At 40.3% G+C, this 10,106-nt stretch overlaps 1 non-coding gene across 1 annotated transcript; it reads left to right on the forward strand.

The window, feature by feature from the left end:
• The first annotated feature begins 8,958 nt into the window (after positions 1-8,958).
• On the forward strand, positions 8,959-9,066 carry LOC130947076 (small nucleolar RNA R71). The gene has a single exon (XR_009072488.1). It is a non-coding gene; the product is annotated as a small nucleolar RNA R71 (small nucleolar RNA).
• The last annotated feature ends 1,040 nt before the right edge of the window (positions 9,067-10,106 follow it).

Below are 10,106 nucleotides of genomic sequence, written 5' to 3' on the forward strand. Positions count from 1 at the left end.
AAACTATTTGTACCATGATAAAATTTATAAACCAATCAATGCGTGATTTTTTTTATGAAAAATGGTCTTATTCATTAAACTTCCTGCCCAAATATACCCCAACAAAATGGTGTGGCTGAGCAGCAAAATCGTAAGTTACTTGAGATAACCCGAATCATGCTTTTTGATGCACAAGTTCCAAAATTTTTTTGGCCTGAAGCTATAGCGACTTCTGCCTACTTACTAAATCGCCTACCTACCCAAGTTCTCCACCACAAAACACCCTTACAAGTCTTGACTACTCAAACTGCAATCCCGCCTATTCTAACCTTACCACCTCGAGTATTTGGATGTTCCGTCTTTGTCCATATTCCCAAAGCCAATAGAACCAAACTTGATCCTTGTGCAGAAAAATGTGTTTTCGTTGGGTATGCTACACACCAAAAGGGGTATAGGTGCTATAATCCAATCACTCGTCGTATTCATGTGACCATGGATTGTGATTTTTTAGAATCTGAATTTTACTTCAGCCGCCAACATGACATTCAGGGGGAGAACAATAATGAACCACCAAGTTGGCTAAATAACATTTGTTGCCCAGAAACTGTTCAAACATAGCAAGTAGATGGAGCCACCGAGCATACTTCACTCAACGTAGAAAACAACTCGGTACATACAACCAGTGAGAGTCCTTTTGAGAATGTCAGACAAGAGGTAAGTAATTGTCAATCTGATAATTTACTCCCTGTTTTTAAGGAGGTCACTAACAATAACAGTATAGCACTGGAATATGAAGAATCAGAGCCCAATACCTTTATTCTTTCTCCAAGAAGAAACAGAGGGATGCCTCCTGATCGCTACTCCCCAGAACATGTTCCCCGTAATTCAAGATACTCGAGATAAGAGTGGCTAGAGAAGGAATAGCAGATGTTGCAAAGGCTTTTTCCGCCAGACTCTTAACAGAAGACATTCCAAGAAATGTCGAGAAGCCAATGAGAAAGCTGAATGGCGAAAAGTCATGAATACAGAAGTGGAAGCTCTAGAGAAGAACGAAACTTGGGAGAAGTGTATCTGATAAGAGGCCTAAAGTGGGTTCAGAATTTATCTCAAAATAAGATTGACGTTGTAAGTATAGTTTCAAACCCAACAATTGACCAATATCAAATTTAAATCTAAAAATGTCACAATCAATACAAAAATACTGGGAGTTTTAAATCTCGGGTCGTCTTCCCTAAGAGTTGCAATTAAGTGTCATGTTATTGGCTATTAGAGGAAATGGGGTTGATGGCATGAGATTGCAAGAAATATAAAGTGCAATGAAATAAAAAGGCAAGGAAATGTAAATGGCAAGAAAGGTATTTAACAAGAAAGTAACTTAACATGCAACTAGAATTTAAATACCAAAAAGAGCTCTTGGTGAGGATTGGATAATTAGGGTTTGCTATTCTAGTAGTGGACCACAAACATGGTAATTATGTGTGAATTAATCCCAATTAGTCAACCCTACATCGAGGATAAGTCAAAAGGGCATAATTAACCTCAATCCATAAGTCCTAGCCAACTCACTAATTAACTTAGTGAAAGGCTAGCGTTAGTGGAAACCAAGTTAATTAACAACCCTCACACAATGTGGAATGGACATCCACCACTTAAGTTCACCCAAACCACTCAATTTCTCAACCAAGAGTGAGAAAAGCTATGTAATAACTAATAATCCAACCAAACATTTTATCAAACACTTGGTGGGTATAAAAGAAAGCATGGTAAATGACAAGAAATAATAAATGCTACAACTACCAAGCAAGAAAAATAAAGATAGCAACTCAATAAAGCAATAAAAGAGGCATGAAACATAAAATTGCATTAAATGTAAATTAAAGTAACAAGAGTGTTCATAAGCAAAAAGGCAACAAAATGAGAAATTAACATGATAAACTAAAGAGATTAAGACAATAAAGTAAAGAAAGGTAGAAGAAACTAGATCAAAATAAGAATTAAACATAGAAATTACAAGGAAATTAAACTAAAAACCCTAGGTTCTAGAGAGAAGGGGGAGCTTTTCTCTCTAGAAAACAACCTACATGATGCTAAACTAACCCTAATTTCTCCCTCCTTTTTACATGGAGTGAGGCCTTGTTTAATATAGGAAGAATCAGCTTCAAAAGGTCCAAAATTTGAGCTCTGGAGGCCCAAAAATCGCCCCCAGTGATTTCCATTAAATTAGTCACGCGCTGGGACCTGTGCTTACACATAGGTGTGTGCGTATGCACACATGCTGATTTTCCTTTTGTGTGTATGCATAGGATGTCGTGCGTACGCACATATGATTTTGTGGCTCTTGTGCGTACGCACAGGTAGTTGTGCGCACACACACTCCAATGTCTGCTTCTCCTCTGTTTTCTTCATGTTTTCTCCCTTTGTACATGCTTCCTTCCACTTTTGCCATACCAAATTTGCTTCTAGGACCTAAAATCACTCAACAAACATGTCATGGCATCAAATGGCATAAAAATGGGATTAAAATCACTAATTTAAGCTCAAAATAGCATGTTTTCACAATTAGGCCCAATTTGGGGAGAAAATACAAAAGCATGCTATTTACATGGATAAATGTGGGTTTATGTGATGAAATCCACTCAAATCAAACCAAAATATATTGTCAAATATAGGTTTGGTGCGCGAAATTGTGAACTATACTTTTTCACAACTCTCATAATCCCTGGTAATGGCTCCAAAAACTTGGTGCGCTCAATACCATGGCATTACACAACTTCGCACAACTAACCAGCAAGTGCACTGGGTCGTCCAAGTAATAAACCTTACGTGAGTAAGGGTCGATCCCACGGAGATTGTTAGTAATGAAGCAAGCTATGGTCATCTTGTAAATCTTAGTCAGGCAAACTCAGATATATATGGTGATGAACGAAAATAACATAGAAGATAAAGATAGTGATACTTATGTATATCATTGGTGTATGAGCTTCAGACAAGTGTATGAAGATGCCTTCCCTTCCGTCTCTCTGCTTTCCTACAGCCTTCATCCAATCCTTTCTTACTCCTTTCCATGGCAAGCTCGTATAGGGTCTCACTGTTGTCAGCAGCTACCTCCCATCCGCGCAGTGAAAGCTAATGCACACACTCTGTCACAGTGCTGCCAATCACCGGTTTGGTTCCCTCCCCTACCGGAATAGAATAACTCTTTTGCGTCTGTCACTAACGCCCAGTAGGTTACAGGTTTGAAGCACGTCACAGTCATTCAATCATTGAATCCTACTCAGAATACCACAGACAAGGTTAGACCTTCCGGATTCTCTTGAATGCTGCCATCAGTTCTTGCCTATACCACGAAGACTCTGATCTCACGGAATGGCTGGCTCGTTTGTCAGGCGAGCACTCGGTTGTCAGGCGATCAACCATGCATCATGCAATCAGAAATCCAAGAGATATTCACTAAGCCTCGGATGCGTGTAGAACAAGAATGGTTGTCAGTCACCTTGTTCATGAGTGAGAATGGTGATGGGCGTCAATCATCACCTTCATCATGTTGAAGAACAAGTGATATCTTGGATAAAGAACAAGTGGAATTTGAATGGAAGAACAATAGTAATTGCATTAATACTCGAGGTACAGCAGAGCTCCACACCTTAATCTATGGTGTGTAGAAACTCCACCGTTGAAAATACATAAGAACAGGGTCTAGGCATGGCCGAATGGCCAGCCTCCCAAAGGTCTAAGATAGCATAAAACAAAGATAGCTACCCAAAGTCTTCTCTCTCAGTCCTTTTTTTAATACAATAGTAAAAGGTCCTACTTATAGAAAACTAGTACATAAGTGAGTAAATGACATAAAAATCCACTTCCGGGCCCACTTGGTGTGTGCTTGGGCTGAGCAATGAAGAAATTTCGTGTAGAGACTCTTCTTGGAGTTAAACGCCAGCTTTGGTGCCAGTTTGGGCGTTTAACTCCCATTTGGGTGCCAGTTCCAGCGTTTAACGCTGGGATTTCTTGAGGTGACTTTGAACGCCGGTTTGGGCCATCAAATCTTGGGCAAAGTATGGACTATTATATATTGCTGGAAAGCCCAGGATGTCTACTTTCCAACGCCGTTGAGAGCGCGCCATTTGGGCTTCTGTAGCTCCAGAAAATCCGCTTCGAGTGCAGGGAGGTCAGAATCCAACAGCATCTGCAGTCCTTTTGAGTCTCAGAATCAGATTTTTGCTCAGGTCCCTCAATTTCAGCCAGAAAATACCTGAAATCACAGAAAAACACACAAACTCATAGTAAAGTCCAGAAAAGTGAATTTTAACTAAAAACTAATAAAAATATACTAAAAACTAACTATATCATATCAAAAACATACTAAAAACAATGCCAAAAAGTATACAAATTATCCGCTCATCACAACACCAAACTTAAATTGTTGCTTGTCCTCAAGCAACTGAAAATCAAATAAGATAAAAAAAGAAGAGAATATGCAATGAACTCCAAAAACATCTATGAAGATCAGTGTTAATTAGATGAGCGGGGCTTTTTAGCTTTTTGTCTCTGAATAGTTTTGGCATCTCACTCTATCCCTTGTAATCCAGAATGGTTGGCTTCTTTAGGAACTTAGAATTCAGATAGTGTTAATGATTCTCTTAGTAAAGTATGATGATTCTTGAACATAGCTATTTATTGAGTCTTGGCTGTGGCCCAAAGCACTCTGTCTTCCAGTATTACCACCGGATACATACATGCCACAGACACATAATTGGGTGAACCTTTTCAGATTGTGACTCAGCTTTGCTAAAGTCCCCAATTAGAGGTGTCCAGGGTTCTTAAGCACACTCTTATTTGCCTTGGATCACAACTCTTATTCTTTCTTTTTTTTTTTTCGTTTTTTTTTTCGGCTTTTTTTTTTTGAAATGCTTTTTCTTGCTTCAAGAATCATTTTATTGATTTTTCAGATCCTCAGTAACATGTCTCCTTTTTCATCATTCTTTCAAGAGCCAACATTCATGAACCACAAATTCAAAAGACATATGCACTGTTCAAGCATACATTCAGAGAACAAAAGTGTTGCCACCACATCAAGATAATTAAACTGCTATAAAATTCAGAATTCATGCAATTCTTTCCTTTTCAATTAAGCACATTTTTATTAAAGAAAGGTGATGGATTCATAGGACATTCATAACTTTAAGGCATAGACACTAAGACACTAATGATCACAAGACACAAACATGGGTAACATAAGGCATAAAAATCGAAAAACAGAAGAATAAAGAACAAGGAAATCAAGGAACGGGTCCACCTTAGTGATGGCGGCTCTTCCTTCCTCTTGAAGGTCCTATGGAGTGCTTGAGCTCCTCAATGTCTCTTCCTTGTCTTTGTTGCTCCTCCCTCATGATTCTTTGATCTTCTCTAATTTCATGAAGGATGATGGAGTGTTCTTGATGCTCCACCCTCAGTTGTCCCATGTTGGAACTCAACTCTCCTAGGGAGGTGTTTAGTTGCTCCCAATAGTTTTGTGGAGGAAAATTCATCCCTTGAGGAATCTCAGGGATCTCATGATGAGTGAGGTCTCTTGTGTACTCCATCCTTTTCTTGGTGATGGGCTTGTCCTCATCAATGGGAATGTCTCCCTCTATGTCAACTCCAACTGAATAACAGAGGTGACAAATGAGATGAGGAAAGGCTAACCTTGCCAAGGTGGAGGTCTTGTCCGCCACCTTATAGAGTTCTTGGGCTATAACCTCATGAACCTCTATTTCTTCTCCAATCATGATACTATGGATCATGATGGCCCGGTCTATGGTAACTTCGGACCGGTTGCTAGTGGGGATGATTGAGCGTTGTATGAACTCTAACCATCCTCTAGCCACGGGCTTGAGGTCATGCCTTCTCAATTGGACCGGCTTTCCTCTTGAATCTTGCTTCCATTGTGCGCCCTCTTCACATATGACTGTGAGGACTTGGTCCAACCTTTGATCAAAGTTGACCCTTCTAGTGTAAGGATGCTCATCTCCTTGCATCATAGGCAAGTTGAACGCCACCCTCACACTCTCCGGACTAAAATCCAAGTATTTCCCCCGAACCATAGTGAGATAATTCTTTGGATTCGGGTTCACACTTTGGTCATGGTTCTTTGTGATCCATGCATTGGCATAGAACTCTTGAACCATCAAGATTCCGACTTGTTGAATGGGGTTGGTAAGAACTTCCCAACCTCTTCTTCGGATCTCATGGCGGATCTCCGGATATTCACCCTTTTTGAGTGAAAAGGGGACTTCGGGGATCACCTTCTTCAAGGCCACAACTTCATAAAAGTGGTCTTGATGCACCCTTGAGAGGAATCTATCCATCTCCCATGACTCGGAGGTGGAAGCTTTTGCCTTCCCTTTCCTCTTTTTAGAGGTTTCTCCGGCCTTGGATGCCATAAATGGTTATGGAAAAACGAAAAAGCAACGCTTTTACCACACCAAACTTAAAATGTTTGCTCGTCCTCGAGCAAAAGAAGAAAAAAGGGAGTAGAAGAAGAAGAAATGAGGAAGAGGGGAGGTGGTAGTGTGTTCGGCCAAGAAGGGTAAGAAAGGGTGTTTAGGTTGTGTGAAAATGAAGGGTTGAAGAAGGGTATTTATAGAAAAGAGGGGGGTAAAGGTTCGGCCATTAGGGTGGGTTTGGGAGGGAAAGTGGTTTGAATTTGAAGGGTGAGGTTGGTGGGGTTTTATGAAGGATGGATGTGAGTGGTGAAGAGAAAGATGGGATTTGATGGGTGAGGGGTTTTTGGGGAAGAGGTATTGAGGTGATTGGTGAATGGGGGAAGAAGAGAGAGAGTGATGGTAGGGTCCTGTGGGGTCCACAGATCCTGTAGTGTCAAGGAAAAGTCATCCCTGCACCAAAAGTTGCTCAAAATCACGTTTTGAGCCATTTCTGGCATTAAACGCCGGGCTGGTGCCCATTCCTGGCGTTTAACGCCAGGTTCTTGCCCTTTACTGGCGTTTAACGCCAGTCTGGTGCCCCTTTCTGGCGTTAAACACCCAGAATGGTGCCAGACTGGGCGTTAAACGCCCAACAGCAAGGCTTACTGGCTTTGAACGCCAGCAGCTTCTTCCTCCAGGGTGTGCTGTTTTTCTTCCTGTTTTTCATTCTGTTTTTGCTTTTTTCATTATTTTTGTGACTTCTTATGATCATCAACCTACAAAAAAAGATAAAATATCAAAAGAAAATAATTAATTATAAAACATTGGGTTGCCTCCCAACAAGCGCTTCTTTAATGTCATTAGCTTGACAGAGGACTCCCATGGAGCCTCAGAAACACTCAGAACCTTGTTGAAACCTCCCAACACCAAACTTAGAGTTTGAATGTGGGGTTTCAACACCAAACTTAGAGTTTGGTTGTGGCCTCCCAACACCAAACTTAGAGTTTGACTGTGGGGGCTTTGCTTGGCTCTGTTTTGAGAGAAGCTCTTCATGCTTCCTCTCCATGATGACAGAGGGATATCCTTGGGCCTTAAACACCAAGGATTCTTCATTCACTTGAATGATCAACTCTCCTCTATCAACATCAATCACAGCCTTTGCTGTGGCTAGGAAGGGTCTGCCAAGGATGATAGATTCATCCATGCACTTCCCAGTCTCTAGGACTATGAAGTCAGTAGGGATGTAATGGTCTTCAATCTTCACCAAAACATTCTCTACAAGTCCATGAGCTTGTTTTCTTGAATTGTCTGCCATCTCCAATGAGATTCTTGCAGCTTGCACCTCAAGGATCCCTAATTTCTCCATTACAGAGAGGGGCATGAGGTTTACACTTGACCCTAGGTCACACAAGGCCTTCTTGAAGGTCATGGTACCTATGGTACAAGGTATAGAAAACTTCCCAGGATCCTGCCTCTTTTGGGGCAGTTTATGCCTAGACAAGTCATCCAGTTCTTTGGTGAGCAAGGGAGGTTCATCTTCCCAAGTCTCATTTCCAAATAACTTGTCATTTAGCTTCATGATTGCTCCAAGGTATTTAGCAACTTGCTCTTCAGTGACATACTCATCCTCTTCAGAGGAAGAATACTCATCAGAGCTCATGAATGGCAGAAGTAAGTCCAATGGAATCTCTATGGTCTCAATTTGAGCCTCAGATTCCCATTGTTCCTCATTGAGGAACTCAGAGGAGGTTGGTACACGCCCACTGAGGTCTTCCTCAGTGGCGTCCACCTCCTTTCTTTCCTCCCAGAATTCGGCCATGTTAATGGCCTTGCATTCTCCCTTTGGATTTTCTTCTGTATTACTTGGGAGAGTGCTAGGAGGGAGTTCAGTAACTTTCTTGCTCAGCTGACCCACTTGTCCTTCCAAATTTCTGATGGAGGACCTTGTTTCATTCATGAAACTTTGAGTGGTCTTTATTAGATCAGAGACCATTGTTGCTAAGTCAGAAGTACTCTGCTTAGAACTCTCTGTCTGTTGCTGAGAAGATGATGGAAAAGGCTTGTTGTTACCAGGCCTGTTTCTTCCACCATTATTGTTATTGAAACCTTGTTGGGGTCTCTCTTGATTCTTCCATGAGAAATTTGGGTGATTTCTCCATGAAGAATTGTAGGTGTTTCCATAGGGTTCTCCTAGGTAATTCACCTCTTCTATTGAAGGGTTCTCAGGATCATAAGCTTCTTCCTCAGATGAAGCTTCCTTAGTACTGTTTGGTGCATTTTGCATTCCAGACAGACTTTGAGAAATCAAATTGACTTGTTGAGTCAATATTTTATTCTGAGCCAATATGGCATTCAGAGTGTCAATCTCAAGAACTCCTTTCTTCTAATTAGTCCCATTGTTCACAGGATTCCTTTCAGAAGTGTACATGAATTGGTTATTTGCAACCATTTCAATCAGTTCCTGAGCTTCTGCAGGCGTCTTCTTCAGATGAAGAGATCCTCCTGCAAAGCTATCCAAGGACATCTTGGATAGTTCAGAGAGACCATCATAGAAAATACCTATGATGCTCCATTCAGAAAGCATGTCTGAAGGACATCTTCTGATTAATTGTTTGTATCTTTCCCAAGCTTCATAGAGGGATTCTCCATCCTTCTGTCTGAAGGTTTGGACTTCCACTCTAAGCTTACTCCATCTTTGTGGTGGAAAGAACTTTGCCAAGAAGGCATTGACTAGCTTTTCCCAAGAGTCCATGCTTTCCTTAGGTTGAGAATCCAACCATATTCTAGCTCTGTCTCTTACAGCAAAAGGGAATAGCATCAGTCTATAGACTTCAGGGTTAACCCCATTAGTCTTGACTGTGTCACAGATTTGCAAGAATTCAGCTAAAAACTGATGAGGATCTTCCATTGGAAGTCCATGGAACTTGCAATTCTGTTGCATTAGAGAAACTAATTGAGGCTTTAGCTCAAAGTTGTTTGCTCCAATGGCAGGGATAGAGATGCTTCTCCCATAGAAATCAGGAGTAGGTGCAGTAAAGTCACCCAGCACCTTCCTTGCATTGTTGGCATTGTTGTTGTTTTCGGCTGCCATGTCTTCTTCCTTGAAGAATTCGGTCAAGTCCTCTAAAGAGAGTTGTGCTTTGGCCTCTCTTAGCTTTCGCTTCAAGGTTCTCTCAGGTTCAGGGTCAGTTTCAACAAGAATGCCTTTGTCTCTGCTTCTGCTTATAAGAAAGAGAAGAGAAAAAGAGAATGTGGAATCCTCTATGTCACAGTATAGAGATTCCTTGAAATGTCAGAGGAAAAGAGAAATAGAAAGAAGAAGGAGAAGGAGAATTCGAACTTTAATTAGATAAGGTTCGAATTGTGCATTTAGAAGGAGTAGTACTCCATAAATAGAAGGATGTGGGAAGGAGGGAAGAGAATTTTCGAAAATTCAATCAAAAGATTTTGAAAACATTTTGAAAATTTGATTGATAATTTTCGAAAATTCAAAGTGAGAAAGAAATCAAGTGATTTTTGAAAAAGAATTTGAAATTAGAAATTAAAAAGATTTGATTGAAAACTATTTTGAAAAAGATGTGATTGAAAAAAATTGATTGAAAAGTTATGGTTTTAAAAAGATATGATTGAAAAGATATGATTTGAAAACAATTTTAAAAGATATGATTTAAAAGCAATTTTAAAAGATATGATTTGAAAACAATTTGAAAAGATATGAATTGAAAA

Source organism: Arachis stenosperma, chromosome 8 (genome assembly GCF_014773155.1).
Source record: "Arachis stenosperma cultivar V10309 chromosome 8, arast.V10309.gnm1.PFL2, whole genome shotgun sequence".
NCBI classification, from domain to species: domain Eukaryota; kingdom Viridiplantae; phylum Streptophyta; class Magnoliopsida; order Fabales; family Fabaceae; genus Arachis; species Arachis stenosperma.